Source organism: Engraulis encrasicolus, chromosome 16, assembly GCF_034702125.1.
Source record: "Engraulis encrasicolus isolate BLACKSEA-1 chromosome 16, IST_EnEncr_1.0, whole genome shotgun sequence".
In the NCBI taxonomy this organism is placed as follows: domain Eukaryota; kingdom Metazoa; phylum Chordata; class Actinopteri; order Clupeiformes; family Engraulidae; genus Engraulis; species Engraulis encrasicolus.
The window spans coordinates 42,280,424-42,297,881 of record NC_085872.1 but is presented as its reverse complement, the minus strand read 5'-3'; positions in this window follow the sequence as shown (position 1 = coordinate 42,297,881).

The window sequence follows — 17,458 nt, the reverse complement described above, 5'->3', positions numbered from 1 at the left end:
GCCTACAGCAAGTAGGCTACAGTGAACAATCACATGTGAGCACTGGACGGCAGAAAGAGGTTATTCCGCTAGACTAAAAATAATTGGTTAACTCACTCTTCAAATCATGTTCAGCATGTGTTAAATTACATTGGAATGTTATCTTATACCAGTTTTCCACCTAAACCCGGCTGTGCTGTGCTGTGCTGTGTTGCGCTGTGTTGAGCTGAGCAGGGCTGTCAAATCAGAATGGCTTGCTTTTCCATTCGAAAACATGCAGCCCCCAAGAAGGTGGCACCTAAGGCTGCACCTAAGGGACCATCTGACATTATGGAAAGCTAAAAAGTGTCTACACCAGCGAAAAACATTTGCATAGCATTTTTTCAGTTTTCCTTGTTCTATTTTGCACTGTTTCCACATGCACTTATGCAGATAAAGTGAGCCAATAATGAACACATGATATTGATGGTTGAAATGTACCCTCACTGGCATGGGTTACTGTTGAGGATATCCAGCTCAGCTGCTTTTCTTAAGCTTTGTTTTCCTGCGCACCCCTTGTATATTTGAATGGTTCGCTTACAACATAACTGCCACAACCCACTGCACAACTTTGATTAATATTAAAGATGGCCTCTCAACGTCATTTAATTAATATTGCCGTGTTCCCAATTGTTATTGAATGTGTTACGCGTTGGTCCTGTTTTAAAAAACGTTCTGGTTGCTTTGTTCCAAGACGTTTTTGCAAGCTGGCAAGGTGGCTTGTGGAGAAACGAGAGAGTGTTCCGTGTTTCTCGTGGAAATGCGTCTCTGATTGGCTCACTCCTCCTGCTCTCAAAGAAACTCGTCTCTGATTGGCTCAGTCCTCCAGTTCTTGGAGAGAATGTAATGGGAAACAGAGTCGCCACTTCCCCGGGTGGTACTGCACTATAGGGGTGCCAACGGAGGCGTGCAGGCTCCATTCAGGGCTGTGCTCTTTCGACAGCGACCCTTAGGCGAGCTGCAGGCACGGAGCAACCGGAGTGAGCAGGCTTTATGTATGAGGCTTTGTGCTGTGTGTGTACCTGAGAGTAGCAACCAGCTGATAGCTAAGCTAAGCTATGTTTCGGGCCACCAGACGTTGCTTGTTTTGAAAACAAGCAGAAAAAAATTACTCAACATGTTTTTAGATAAATGGGTCGATATAAACCTTTGTGGGCAACGCCTTCTTTCGATGTGACGAAACACAGAAAGGCTTTCGTGATTCGCTCGTTTCTCTGCATTATTTATGTAAATTGGGAAACACCGGGAAACACAGCCAGGAGAGTTGACGCACCGCTATGAGAGCCTTGCAAGTGAGTTTAACTTGGGGTGACCGTCCGATCTTCGAAAGGAGTGAGTAAAACTGAGTTTTATCGGAAGTTGGCCTTTAAATATAATTATTGGGATTTCATTCGTTTGACCAGCATTGTGGACTTCGCACAATCACATGGCATATTTTTGCCTACGAGGGTATACCTGTAGGAAGCGAGCCACACTGTAAAAAAAATCACGTCAAATTTACAGTGAAAAATCGGCGGCTTTGGTTGTACAGTGAAAATGTATTTGGCTTTATGGTCAAGAATGTTAACATCTACAAAAACAACAGTGCTCTCATCCCATCCTCCTCCATGACTATACTTGTTACTGTCCTGCCCCCTCATCTTCCTGACACCATCACTGAGGTACCCTGACTGTGGTACTGGTCCCCTCCCCATCCTCCACCGTCTCTGAAGTACCCTGCCTGTGGTACTGCTCCCCCACCAGAGTACCATGTGATTGCAGTAATCAGGCACTTGGCAAGTGCAGGCATTAATTGAATCATGGCACATCAGCCCATAGTACTCAGGTGAGGGGAGTTGCTGATTAACAGATTGATTGGAATGGGGCAACTTATTGCTGGCAAGAAAGTTATAAGTTAGAATATTTTATACGCACTATCATCACTTTCTTACATGGCGTAAAACTTAAATAAAAAAAAAAAACTAAAACTAAAAAAAACTGAAAATATAACAAAGAGGCGACAAATAAAAGTACTTGTACTTGTACTTGTACTTGTAGAGAAAATAAACAATAGTCTACAAAATTCAGGTGCAATGTGCTTTTCTTGTGCTTTCCTTGACAATGATGATTAACAATGTTGGGGAACATAGTCAAGTCAAGTCATACACGCATTTCGCATATAGCGCATTTCATACACATGTGCAACTCAATGTGCTTTACAAATACAAAGAGCCTTTAAAGGTATTTAAAAGCCAAAGAAGATTTCAAAAATTAAGATAAAACATAGCAGGCTACATGTCACTCTCGGGCAGAAACTCCACTTGTATTATTTTATTATCTCCACAATTTTATTCATTTATGAATCACTATTTTCTAAATAAACATTTCAGCATCAAAGTTGGTTAGCCTATTAAATAGGCTAACTTATCAAATATATGTCCATGGAGACTCACTAGTAGAGCTGATTTATATTTTAATGACAGATATAATAATACAAAAGAAGTGGAAATAGGAATGTGGACAAAACGACAAGACTATACTTTGTCAGATGAAGCAACTCGCAACTGCAATCGTTTTACATTTTCTGCCTACATCCGTAGTTTGTAATGGTGCCTTTTTTAAAGTCCCGGCGTGAAGACATGGGGGTGAGGTCACGCCTCTTGACCAATCAGTGGGCTGGTCATCAATATACTGTTCAGCTCGCTTCAGCCAGCCAGCTGGCTTTAGAGCTGAGTTGAGCTGAGTTGAGCACAAAAGTCGAAATGCAAAATGTTGGCGGCTGAGTTGAGCTGTACCAGGAAAATATGTGCAGTGGAAATGACCCATTAGTGAAACAGTAGTTCTAAATGGCAACTGTCCAACAAAGATTCTAAACAGGAGCACACTAGGAGAGTGTAAGTGGTGACATCACAAAGCAACTCCGCTGATGTCACAATTGAGTAGGGATCTTTTTTTAATCTACATCTTCTTCATGTTTCAGTTCAGATAAGTCAGGCTAGTAGATAGGCCTAAAAGCATTCAGATGATCTCCCCATTTGATTGATTGGAATCAATTACAAAGATGTCTCAGAATGGGGACTCATTCCAGTGGAAAAAGGTCCCAGTTCCACCACGCCAGCCGAAACCGCTTGGAGGTGTTACGCTCAGCAGACTGAAAGATGATGAAAAGACGGCAACATCTTTTCCTGAGGTCAAGCACAATGATGGATGTCACCAGGAACATGGAAGACGTTTGGCTTCTTCAGGTGCCAGTAAGCCAGTGGAAACTTCATTAGAAGCTGAAGAGGAGACGAAGACTAGAAAGGTACCGACTGTATTGTGCCGATCTAAACGACTGGATGAGTTTCCTAGGGAGCCGAAATCTGCCACTGTAGAAATAATTATCCCCAATGATACCAACCAGAATGGTGAGAAAACCTTGCCTTCAGTTATTAAGATGCACAGCAGGCAGAAACAAACCTCCAAATCAGAGGCACAAAATCGAAATACTGGCACTGAAAGTACTACTAAAATGCAGTACATACTACCACCCCTCAAGCCCAGACAAAGACCACTAGACGTGGGAAGGTCTGATGTGGAGTCAGGATTCTTCAAGCCAGCTCCTCCTGCAAAGCCAGAGTCCAGCTCCTGTTTCCCAAAGGTTAAGGATGCAGAGCACATGCCCACTGCTGTCAAAACCAGGGGAAAAACCTTGAAAGCATGCGTGTCCAAGAGCCACGAGGCCCAGTACAAGCCCAAACCTCTTCCACCAAAGGCAGAATCTGGCTCTTCCACCACCAACACTGGAGCGTCTTCTCTGGAACAGAAAACCAGCCCGGAGGAGCTTTTGGAGGAAATTGTTCTCTCTGATCTGAAGCCCTGTGCAGTGAAGGCAGTCCGCTCCACTACAGCGCTCTGCAGCACCAGCGGTGACAGTAACCTGCTCTTGAAGAGTCTGCGTGAAGAGCTGCTGAAGAGCTACGCCACCAGCGACGCAGTGCAGCAGGATTCACAGCCAATCAAAAAGTCAAAGGGGAAAAAGACACAGAGCAACGTCTCGCAGGAGACCCGCAGGTGCTCTTCCCCTACACTTCCTGCTGTCACTCTCCAGGAACCAGCCTATGCCGAGGAGCTGAAGGGCATCCGCACTCTGCTCAGTCAGTGCCGTGCGCAGGATAGAGCCCCACAGGGCAACCGCGTCTCTTCCCCACACCGACCGCTGCTGGAGCGACGGGCACAGAAGAATCAAAGCAGCTATGCCTGGGGACCCAGTGCACCTGCTCCCCCTGCCTCTGCTGAACCCGGGCGGCCGCCCGTGGCAGCCCTCCGCAAACGTCGGCGTACCAGGCCAGCGGACCCTGCCAGTCTCCAAAAGCATCTGCCACCCACCGTGGAGCGCACAGTCTCCCTGAAACCTTCTCCGCCTCCTCTGCCTGCCCTCCACGGATCCTGCGCAACACAGTCTGCACAGCAGAGACCAGGATGGAGATGAGGGAGAGGACCGCGTCATTGTTCATTTTAATGTGACATAAGGTTCTTAGATTCATGTATGTCATGGGCTGCCATGTCATTTTAGGAGACTAGGAGACTTTCAAAAGGAAAGTTCAGTGGGGACATTTTAAAAAGTCACACCCATTTGGGAGACCAGAATTGATGCTACTTTGTTGCATTGGTCAAATATGGAACAATTTATCTTGGTTATTATCACATTTAAAATCATACCGTCTTCCCCTTTGGGAAACAGATTCTTGTGCTTCACACCCTCAAGGTGTCTCTCACACACATCCCACTAACATACTTCCACATAATGAGTGCAAGTGTGATGTTTGGTTGCTGTGAGAAATTCAAAACCAATGATATAGTATTTAATGGCCTTTTTTATTTTGTTTTTAGAAAGTTTTACATTTGTATAAAATGTGTACCAATAAAATAACACATTTTGATTATTGAAATAAACACATAGAAGTGACAGATATGTTACTTATACCTGTACTAAAAATTTAATAATATTAATAAGATAATTAATCAAATAAATAATTTTGATTTGTTTGTCAATGTTTTGTCCATTTTCTAATAGTGTGTTTACATAGTTTCATTGTGTCAATAATACAAGATAAAATACCAGGGGAAACACAACAAAAGTATTTAGATGGCAAACATAATAGTTATAAAGAATCAGTTGTCACCTATGGAGTTAAGCTTAGGGATCCTCAAAGAAGCTGAACTACACCATTATTATAAACACCTTTTTGTAGTAGTATCCCTGTCAGATGTATCTACCCAACATTTCAACAGTGTATCAATAGCGATCGATTTTAATATCTTGTAAAGCAGTTACAGTATATATACCTACTCATGGATGTTGCACATAACATTCAGTGTCCTACTTTACCAGGAGCTTTTCAAAGAGCACATTACAGATCAACTCCATTCATTTTTCCATCTAAAACATTGAAAGTGGCAGTGAATAACTCCTGGTTGGCATTAAGAACTGAAAGGGCAGGACTGGTTAGGGCAAACTTCTGGGTTCCCGTGGTGGTAAAAATGTATTTAAACAAATATCCATTTAAATACTGCATGTCTTTTTAAGGCAAGGCAAGTTTATTTGTAAAGCGCATTTCATACACAGGTGCAACTCAATGTGCTTCACAAAACTAATAAATGCAAAAAGAAAGGAAACAGGGAAGAAAGAAGGAAATAAAATTAGAGTCAAAGAACATTTAAAACATTAAGATAAAACATAAGGTAAAAATAATAATAATAATACTAAAATAAAAAATAAACATGAACATAAAAACATAAATAAGAATGATATATAATTTAAGTTAGGGGAAAGCATCTAAGAACAGCTTTTAATTACCTTTAATTACATTTTTAATTCTGAAGTTTGCGATGTCTGATCAGAAGATGTTGCTGAGCGCGATCGTATAAAATGAAGAGATTGGCTGATTTCCGATGTCCAGTGTTCTAGCGTGGCTAAGATGTAAAACGCCCAGTTCACCAAAAAGTATATAATCACTGGGCGTTTCACGTCCTAGCAAGTCTAGAACACTGCACATTGGGAAACAGCGAGTGTCTCCTCGATGCAACGTGAAATAGGCCTACAGCAAGTAGGCTACAGTGAACAATCACATGTGAGCACTGGACGGCAGAAAAAGGTTATTCCGCTAGACTAAAAATAATTGGTTAACTCACTCTTCAAATCATGTTCAGCATGTGTTAAATTACATTGGAATGTTATCTTAGTGAAACAGTAGTTCTAAATGGCAACTGTCCAACAAAGATTCTAAACAGGAGCACACTAGGAGAGTGTAAGTGGTGACATCACAAAGCAACTCCGCTGATGTCACAATTGAGTAGGGATCTTTTTTAATCTACATCTTCTTCATGTTTCAGTTCAGATAAGTCAGGCTAGTAGATAGGCCTAAAAGCATTCAGATGATCTCCCCATTTGATTGATTGGAATCAATTACAAAGATGTCTCAGAATGGGGACTCATTCCAGTGGAAAAAGGTCCCAGTTCCACCACGCCAGCCGAAACCGCTTGGAGGTGTTACGCTCAGCAGACTGAAAGATGATGAAAAGACAGCAACATCTTTTCCTGAGGTCAAGCACAATGATGGATGTCACCAGGAACATGGAAGACGTTTGGCTTCTTCAGGTGCCAGTAAGCCAGTGGAAACTTCATTAGAAGCTGAAGAGGAGACGAAGACCAGAAAGGTACGGACTGTATTGTGCCGATCTAAACGACTGGATGAGTTTCGTAGGGAGCCGAAATCTGCCACTGTAGAAATAATTATCTCCAATGATAACAATCAGAATGGTGAGAAAACCTTGCCTTCAGTTATTAAGATGCACAGCAGGCAGAACCAAACCTCCAAATCAGAGGCACAAAATCCACATACTGGCACTGAAAGTACTACTAAAATGCTGTACATACTACCACCCCTCAAGCCCAGACAAAGACCACTAGACGTGGGAAGGTCTGATGTGGAGTCAGGATTCTTCAAGCCAGCTCCTCCTGCAAAGCCAGAGTCCAGCTCCTGTTTCCCAAAGGTTAAGGATGCAGAGCACATGCCCACTGCTGTCAAAACCAGGGGAAAAACCTTGAAAGCATGCGTGTCCAAGAGCCACGAGGCCCAGTACAAGCCCAAACCTCTTCCACCAAAGGCAGAATCTGGCTCTTCCACCACCAACACTGGAGCGCCTTCTCTGGAACAGAAAACCAGCCCGGAGGAGCTTTTGGAGGAAATTGTTCTCTCTGATCTGAAGCCCTGTGCAGTGAAAGCAGTCCGCTCCACTACAGCGCTCTGCAGCACCAGCGGTGACAGTAACCTGCTCTTGAAGAGTCTGCGTGAAGAGCTGCTGAAGAGCTACGCCACCAGCGACGTAGTGCAGCAGGATTCACGGCCAATCAAAAAGTCAAAGGGGAAAAAGATACAGAGCAACGTTTCGCAGGAGACCCGCAAGTGCTCTTCCCCTACACTTCCTGCTGTCACTCTCCAGGAACCAGCCTATGCCGAGGAGCTGAAGGGCATCCGCACTCTGCTCAGTCAGTGCCGTGCGCAGGATAGAGCCCCACATGGCAACCGCGTCGCTTCCCCACACCGACCGCTGCTGGAGCAACGGGCACAGAAGAATCAAAGCAGCTATGCCTGGGGACCCAGTGCACCTGCTCCCCCTGCCTCTGCTGAACCCGGGCGGCCGCCCGTGGCAGCCCTCCGCAAACGTCGGCGTACCAGGCCAGTGGACCCTGCCAGTCTCCAAAAGCATCTGCCACCCACCGTGGAGCGCACAGTCTCCCTGAAACCTTCTCCGCCTCCTCTGCCTGCCCTCCACGGATCCTGCGCAACACAGTCTGCACAGCAGAGACCAGGATGGAGATGAGGGAGATGACCACATCATTGTTCATTTTAATGTGACATAAGGTTCTTAGATGCATGTAGGCCTATGTCATGGGCTGCCATGTCATTTTAGGACACTAGGAGACTTTCAAAAGGAAAGTTCAGTGGGGACATTTTAAAAAGTCACACCCATTTGGGAGACCAGAATTGATGCTACTTTGTTGCATTGGTCAAATATGGAACAATTTATCTTGGTTATTATCACATTTAAAATCATACCGTCTTCCCCTTTGGGAAACAGATTCTTGTGCTTCACACCCTCAAGGTGTCTCTCACACACATCCCACTAACATACTTCCACATAATGAGTGCAAGTGTGATGTTTGATTGCTGTGAGAAATTCAAAACCAATGATATAGTATTTAATGGCCTTTTTTATTTTGTTTTTAGAAAGTTTTACATTTGTATAAAATGTGTACCAATAAAATAACACATTTTGATTATTGAAATAAACACATAGAAGTGACAGATATGTTACTTATACCTGTACTAAACATTTAATGATATTAATAAAATAATTAATCAAATAAATAATTTTGATTTGTTTGTCAATGTTTTGTCCATTTTCTAATAGTGTCTTTACATAGTTTCATTGTGTCAATAATACAAGTTAAAATACCAGGGGAAACACAACAAAAGTATTTAGATGGCAAAAATAATAGTTATAAAGAATCAGTTGTCACCTATGGAGTTAAGCTTAGGGCTCCTCAAAGAAGCTGAACTACACCATTATTATAAACACCTTTTTGTAGTAGTATCCCTGTCAGATGTATCTACCCAACATTTCGACAGTGTATCAATAGGGATCCCTTTTAATATCTTGTAAAGCAGTTACAGTATATATACCTACTCATGGATGTTGCACATAACATTCAGTGTCCTACTTTACCAGGAGCTTTTCAGAGAGCACATGACATTACAGATCAACTCCATTCATTTTTCCATCTAAAACATTGAAAGTGGCAGTGAATAACTCCTGGCTGGCATTAAGAACTGAAAGGGCAGGACTGGTCAGGGCAAACTTCTGGGTTCCCGTGGTGGTAAAAATGTATTTAAACAAATATCCATTTAAATACTGCATGTCTTTTTAAGGCAAGGCAAGTTTATTTGTATAGCGCATTTCATACACAGGTGCAACTCAATGTGCTTCACAAAACTAACAAATGCAAAAAGAAAGGAAACAGGGAAGAAAGAAGGAAATAAAATTAGAGTCAAAGAACATTTAAAACATTAAGATAAAACATAAGGTAAAAATAATAATAATAATAATACTAAAATAAAAAATAAACATAAACATAAAAAAATAAATAAGAATGATATATAATTTAAGTTAGGGGAAAGCATCTAAGAACAGCTTTTAATTACCTTTAATTACATTTTTAATTCTGAAGTTTGCGATGTCTGATCAGAAGATGTTGCTGAGCGCGATCGTATAAAATGAAGAGATTGGCTGATTTCCGATGTCCAGTGTTCTAGCGTGGCTAAGATGTCAAACGTCCAGTTCACCAAAAAGTATATAATCACTGGGCGATTCACGTCCTAGCAAGTCTAGAACACTGCACATTGGGAAACAGCGAGTGTCTCCTCGATGCAACGTGAAATAGGCCTACAGCAAGTAGGCTACAGTGAACAATCACATGTGAGCACTGGACGGCAGAAAGAGGTTATTCCGCTAGACTAAAAATAATTGGTTAACTCACTCTTCAAATCATGTTCAGCATGTGTTAAATTACATTGGAATGTTATCTTATACCAGTTTTCCACCTAAACCCGGCTGTGCTGTGCTGTGCTGTGTTGCGCTGTGTTGAGCTGAGCAGGGCTGTCAAATCAGAATGGCTTGCTTTTCCATTCGAAAACATGCAGCCCCCAAGAAGGTGGCACCTAAGGCTGCACCTAAGGGACCATCTGACATTATGGAAAGCTAAAAAGTGTCTACACCAGCGGAAAACATTTGCATAGCATTTTTTCAGTTTTCCTTGTTCTATTTTGCACTGTTTCCACATGCACTTATGCAGATAAAGTGAGCCAATAATGAACACATGATATTGATGGTTGAAATGTACCCTCACTGGCATGGGTTACTGTTGAGGATATCCAGCTCAGCTGCTTTTCTTAAGCTTTGTTTTCCTGCGCACCCCCTTGTATATTTGAATGGTTCGCTTACAACATAACTGCCACAACCCACTGCACAACTTTGATTAATATTAAAGATGGCCTCTCAACGTCATTTAATTAATATTGCCGTGTTCCCAATTGTTATTGAATGTGTTACGCGTTGGTCCTGTTTTAAAAAACGTTCTGGTTGCTTTGTTCCAAGACGTTTTTGCAAGCTGGCAAGGTGGCTTGTGGAGAAACGAGAGAGTGTTCCGTGTTTCTCGTGGAAATGCGTCTCTGATTGGCTCACTCCTCCTGCTCTCAAAGAAACGCGTCTCTGATTGGCTCAGTCCTCCAGTTCTTGGAGAGAATGTAATGGGAAACAGAGTCGCCACTTCCCCGGGTGGTACTGCACTATAGGGGTGCCAACGGAGGCGTGCAGGCTCCATTCAGGGCTGTGCTCTTTCGACAGCGACCCTTAGGCGAGCTGCAGGCACGGAGCAACCGGAGTGAGCAGGCTTTATGTATGAGGCTTTGTGCTGTGTGTGTACCTGAGAGTAGCAACCAGCTGATAGCTAAGCTAAGCTATGTTTCGGGCCACCAGACGTTGCTTGTTTTGAAAACAAGCAGAAAAAAATTACTCAACATGTTTTTAGATAAATGGGTCGATATAAACCTTTGTGGGCAACGCCTTCTTTCGATGTGACGAAACACAGAAAGGCTTTCGTGATTCGCTCGTTTCTCTGCATTATTTATGTAAATTGGGAAACACCGGGAAACACAGCCAGGAGAGTTGACGCACCGCTATGAGAGCCTTGCAAGTGAGTTTAACTTGGGGTGACCGTCCGATCTTCGAAAGGAGTGAGTAAAACTGAGTTTTATCGGAAGTTGGCCTTTAAATATAATTATTGGGATTTCATTCGTTTGACCAGCATTGTGGACTTCGCACAATCACATGGCATATTTTTGCCTACGAGGGTATACCTGTAGGAAGCGAGCCACACTGTAAAAAAAATCACGTCAAATTTACAGTGAAAAATCGGCGGCTTTGGTTGTACAGTGAAAATGTATTTGGCTTTATGGTCAAGAATGTTAACATCTACAAAAACAACAGTGCTCTCATCCCATCCTCCTCCATGACTATACTTGTTACTGTCCTGCCCCCTCATCTTCCTGACACCATCACTGAGGTACCCTGACTGTGGTACTGGTCCCCTCCCCATCCTCCACCGTCTCTGAAGTACCCTGCCTGTGGTACTGCTCCCCCACCAGAGTACCATGTGATTGCAGTAATCAGGCACTTGGCAAGTGCAGGCATTAATTGAATCATGGCACATCAGCCCATAGTCAGTGTTTCCCATACATTGAGGAAACTATGGCGGCCCGCCATAGTTTAAATTTGGCCGCCATAGTTTACGAAAATGTAAAAAAAAAATAAAAGAAAAATAAATAACTTTTTTTTTTAACGATATCCGTTTTTGTTATAAACGATTTGAATTACGATTTTGAATTTCCTTCGCATTTTCCTCCTGGAGTAAATACATCCTATAGACTCTGTATTGGTTAGATAAGTAGTCCGGTAGAATGAGGGGAAAGCATTAGGAAGTGACCGTAAGGGTATTACAGTTGATTCATGTGTGCACACGTGTAGGCTGACATCGGGTGAGTAACAGAACATGTGCGCAACGATGCGTTATGACACGCCGATATGCGAGGATCTTCGTCCAAATCGCTAGTCGCATGCATCATCGGTAACTGCGTTTACATCGCGTGCCGCGTGTAAGGGAAATGTTAGTTGTTGACATGTATGGAATTCACTTCAATTTGTGCTGTTTCTTGCTTCAGTTGTGGACAAAACGATTGGCCAAACTCACAATAGAAAGCCTGTGCTGTGCTACTGTCCCAGAGAGCTGAAAAAAAAAACCTTCATAGAAGAAGTCACACTTAACAGGGGTGTTAACCAATCCAATGAGTTCTCTCTCTCTCTCTCTCTCTCTCTCTCTCTCTCTCTCTCTCATAGTAGCCTACTATTTAGCCTACCCATAACAAATGGTGAATTTCTGAGCCCTTTTTAATTTGTAGCCTATACCACTGAAGGCATGCTAATGCTTCATCCAGGGACGTGCACAGGAATTTCAAAGGGCAGTTGCTCTAACCTGAAGAAAGGGCAACACCCCCCCCCCCCAAAAAAAAAAAAAAACCATCAACAATGAGCGGCCTTCAGAATTTTTAGGAAACTGCACCATGGGTATTATTATTTTTAGTAGTAGTAGTAGAAGTAGTATATTATTGTCATAATTATTAATATATTTTATTGTATAGTATCCTGAATATGCGTACCATATGATATAACATGCTAGTTTTTAAACATGTAGGCCTACCTATTAATCATATCAGAGATGATCAGCCTTATGCCCACCTGCCCTAAATGTCTCCTGATCCACATTTCCTCATGTGTGGTATGTGGCTGCCCCTAAATTAAATGAAATTATGAGAAAAAGCCTTGATAGTTTTTAAACCTGTATCAGTCACAGAGATGATCAGTCTTATGCCTACCTGCCCTATGTGCAGAGGTCTGTGGTCTGTAAGATGAGTCATCCTCATCTTAAATGAAATGAAATGATGAGTAAATTAATAGGCTAAATATGAGGATGCTTAATCAATTAACCCACTGTCATCTTTATAATCCTTGTAGCAGCCAAAGTAGACTTTAAGTTATAAGAAAAAGAAATAGTAAAAAATTGTCAAAAAGATCATTTAATTTGAATTTGAAATTTAATTAATAGGCATATTCCATGATTAAAATGATGAATATTATATAGGAAAGCTAAAACAATAAGAATTCACAGGTTTAGGTCATTTGTTGGGTCTTTTGTAGCCTATATTAAAAATGTGTACTGTCGCTTTAAGAAAGGACGAGCCGGCTTTCATTTCAGATCGCAAAGAACCGTGGCGTGGGAGCACCAGTTCTTATGCTCTGAAGCTCCGAGCTTCTCGCAGACTTTATAACCTTTTATTTTCATTACAGATATTTTAGTTAGTTCATGCACATTTTGTAGGCCTATTTCTTGAGAAGAACAGTAAACGTCAGTTATCACGTGGAGTGGATTTATTTCAATTACATGGACATTGACAGTGGAAACAGTAGCCTATCTTTGGGTCGGAGAATAGGCTATATCAGCGTAAGAAAACGCACTTTCCTAGCGGTCTCACCAAGATCAAACCTCTACAATCCTGAAAAAGATTCTCTGCCTCACCTGCACCTGTTCATTTTTTTCGCAGCCAACTCTGCAGAGATGTGCTTCCTTTAGCTAGCATACCCCCTTAAGTTCTCTCTTGCTTGATAAAACGACATGTCATCTGCATGTTTCTTAGTCGGGTCAGCCTTCCACAAAACAACCTGAGCCATGTAAAACGTTGACTGCAAGCAAGCTAGCTGGCTGTCGTATTCCCCCAATATCTGAACGTGGCACACCCCGGCTGTCAGATTATTTAGGATCAAACGTCCTAAACTCGAGATCGGCTTTAAGAGACATTAATTGTGATCATGTAGTTTAATACTGTGTAGTCTGCTGTGTTTCCAGCTCACCTCAGGCCGTCAGGGCAGTCGCTCTACTCCCACGACATCTTCGTCATATTTTGCGTCTCTGCCCTGGTCGACTCGCATGCATGCTTGTTCCCCCCTCCCTCCCATGTAGAGCTGCGCGTGCCCCCCCGCATCGCGCATATGCTGCCCCTCCCTTTGCCTATCTCTCGAGGTGCAGGTGAATCTGAATTTGAAAACTTAATTTAGGAAGCTTCAATCAAAAATACGAATTGCAAAGCAAATCAGTTGAAACATGAAATCTATTTTTCCGAGGCATATCTACAGCTGGCTGTCGGGTTTTTTTGCTACCTAAACGTGGCGCTGGCTGGCTGTCAGATGTATGATAACTAAAAGTTCTAAACTCAACATTGTATTAGAGAGGTTGATTGTGAGCATATTTTGTACCCTAATATGTAGACTGTGTGTAGGGCTCTAGCCGACACCCAGGCATCTTCAAAATCTGTTGTGTGTCTTATAGGCGCTCAAGAGCCTGTCGCGTGCCTTCTCCCTCCCCACCGGAGTTGTTGCGTAGCCTACCTACCTCACATCGCTCGTGCCCATTCTCGACGGGTCTGATGAATTTGTATGACTGACTTAAGTCTTTATTGTACAAAACTTCAATCAAAATTATGAATTATAAAGAAATCAAATGATATTGAAATATGAAATTATAATTGCCATATTATTTTCCCCTCCCTTGGAAGGGCAATATCAGCCAATGTGGGCAAAAGGGCCGTTGCTCGGGCACCGTGGGCAACTATGCTCTGCACGTGCCTGGCTTCATCATATTTTAGAAATAGGGCCTATGTGCCTTTTATATAACAAATGTTTATCATTTTGAAATTGTTTCAGTTGTTTATGACTTGTGTATGACTGAAATTATCTCTGCATACTATCAGTGCTGCATTGCTTTGTAAAGATAGGCTATTCAACACACTTTAAAAACACACTGAAAAGATACGACCATAGCCTACTGAAAACATTTTGTTCATAATAATGGTGATTAATAAATGGTGGTCTTAAATTTTCATACTGACATCCTTGAATTTGACTTGGTAGATCACGGCAGACCATCAACTTCAAAAGTAGATCTTGGTTAAAAAAAGGTTGGGCACCCCTGCTATAGAGAGAACCACAAGTGCTTGAAAGACAGGGATCAAAAGCCTTGTCAAGTTGTTGTAGTTTACTTGGGTTTGGGAGCAATATAAAAAACCTTCAGAGAAGGGACAGTTGGGATGAGTTTACTAACACTCCCTAGGCTTTGTTTTACAGTTGTAATGAGTTTGGTGACAGGCCTTCATTGACACAGCAGAGGAGACATCGGGCTGCATATAGAAATTAATGTGTAATGAATGTGAATATAGACATAAATGTGTAATATGTTGTTCAGCCCTTTTAATGAGAGGAATTTGGAAAAAACTGGCCCTGTGACCAGCACCCCTCATGTAGAATGTGTACGCCTACAGATATGTGTGGGGGAAAAGGCATAGCCTACCCTCTAAGACCCTTTTTGTCTATGCGTTAACAATTTCACAGTGCTCTTAAATTCTTATCTCTTGTAGCCTTATTTCTCAAAATATAAATGGCTGAAATATAGGCCCAGGCCTACAGTTTCTCCATGCGCCAATGTCATACTGTAGTCATTGTTTTGCCGTTTTGCATTTACGCTGCAAGAATACCCCCCCCCCCCCAAAAAAAAGGCCCGTGTGAGAAGACCCCCCCGGACAAAATAAACCCCGGCTGCCCCCATAGTTTCCACAATTTCTGTGGGAAACACTGCCATAGTACTCAGGTGAGGGGAGTTGCTGATTAACAGATTGATTGGAATGGGGCAACTTATTGCTGGCAAGAAAGTTATAAGTTAGAATATTTTATACGCACTATCATCACTTTCTTACATGGCGTAAAACTAAAATTAAAAAAAAAAACAAAAACAAAAAAAAACTGAAAATATAACAAAGAGGCGACAAATAAAAGTACTTGTACTTGTACTTGTACTTGTAGAGAAAATAAACAATAGTCTACAAAGTTCAGGTGCAATGTGCTTTTCTTGTGCTTTCCTTGACAATGATGATTAACAATGTTGGGGAACATAGTCAAGTCAAGTCATACACGCATTTCGCATATAGCGCATTTCATACACATGTGCAACTCAATGTGCTTTACAAATACAAAGAGCCTTTAAAGGTATTTAAAAGCCAAAGAAGATTTCAAAAATTAAGATAAAACATAGCAGGCTACATGTCACTCTCGGGCAGAAACTCCACTTGTATTATTTTATTATCTCCACAATTTTATTCATTTATGAATCACTATTTTCTAAATAAACATTTCAGCATCAAAGTTGGTTAGCCTATTAAATAGGCTAACTTATCAAATATATGTCCATGGAGACTCACTAGTAGAGCTGATTTATATTTTAATGACAGATATAATAATACAAAAGAAGTGGAAATAGGAATGTGGACAAAACGACAAGACTATACTTTGTCGGATGAAGCAACTCGCAACTGCAATCGTTTTACATTTTTTGCCTACATCCGTAGTTTGTAATGGTGCCTTTTTTAAAGTCCCGGCGTGAAGACATGGGGGTGAGGTCACGCCTCTTGACCAATCAGTGGGCTGGTCATCAATATACTGTTCAGCTCGCTTCAGCCAGTCAGCTGGCTTTAGAGCTGAGTTGAGCTGAGTTGAGCACAAGTCGAAATGCAAAATGTTGGCGGCTGAGTTGAGCTGTACCAGGAAAATATGTGCAGTGGAAATGACCCATTAGTGAAACAGTAGTTCTAAATGGCAACTGTCCAACAAAGATTCTAAACAGAAGCACACTAGGAGAGTGTAAGTGGTGACATCACAAAGCAACTCCGCTGATGTCACAATTGAGTAGGGATCTTTTTTAATCTACATCTTCTTCATGTTTCAGTTCAGATAAGTCAGGCTAGTAGATAGGCCTAAAAGCATTCAGATGATCTCCCCATTTGATTGATTGGAATCAATTACAAAGATGTCTCAGAATGGGGACTCATTCCAGTGGAAAAAGGTCCCAGTTCCACCACGCCAGCCGAAACCGCTTGGAGGTGTTACGCTCAGCAGACTGAAAGATGATGAAAAGACGGCAACATCTTTTCCTGAGGTCAAGCACAATGATGGATGTCACCAGGAACATGGAAGACGTTTGGCTTCTTCAGGTGCCAGTAAGCCAGTGGAAACTTCATTAGAAGCTGAAGAGGAGACGAAGACTAGAAAGGTACCGACTGTATTGTGCCGATCTAAACGAATGGATGAGTTTCGTAGGGAGCCGAAATCTGCCACTGTAGAAATAATTATCCCCCATGATACCAATCAGAGTGGTGAGAAAACCTTGCCTTCAGTTATTAAGGTGCACAGCAGGCATAACCAGACCTCCAAATCAGAGGCACAAAATCGAAATACTGGCACTGAAAGTACTACTAAAATGCCGTACATACTACCACCCCTCAAGCCCAGACAAAGACCACTAGACGTGGGAAGGTCTGATGTGGAGTCAGGATTCTTCAAGCCAGCTCCTCCTGCAAAGCCAGAGTCCAGCTCCTGTTTCCCAAAGGTTAAGGATGCAGAGCACATGCCCACTGCTGTCCAAACCAGAGGAAAAACCTTGAAAGCATGCGTGTCCCAGAGCCACGAGGCCCAGTACAGGCCCAAACCTCTTCCACCAAAGGCAGAATCTGGCTCTTCCACCACCAACACTGGAGCGTCTTCTCTGGAACAGAAAACCAGCCCGGAGGAGCTTTTGGAGGAAATTGTTCTCTCTGATCTGAAGCCCTGTGCAGTGAAGGCAGTCCGCTCCACTACAGCGCTCTGCAGCACCAGCGGTGACAGTAACCTGCTCTTGAAGAGTCTGCGTGAAGAGCTGCTGAAG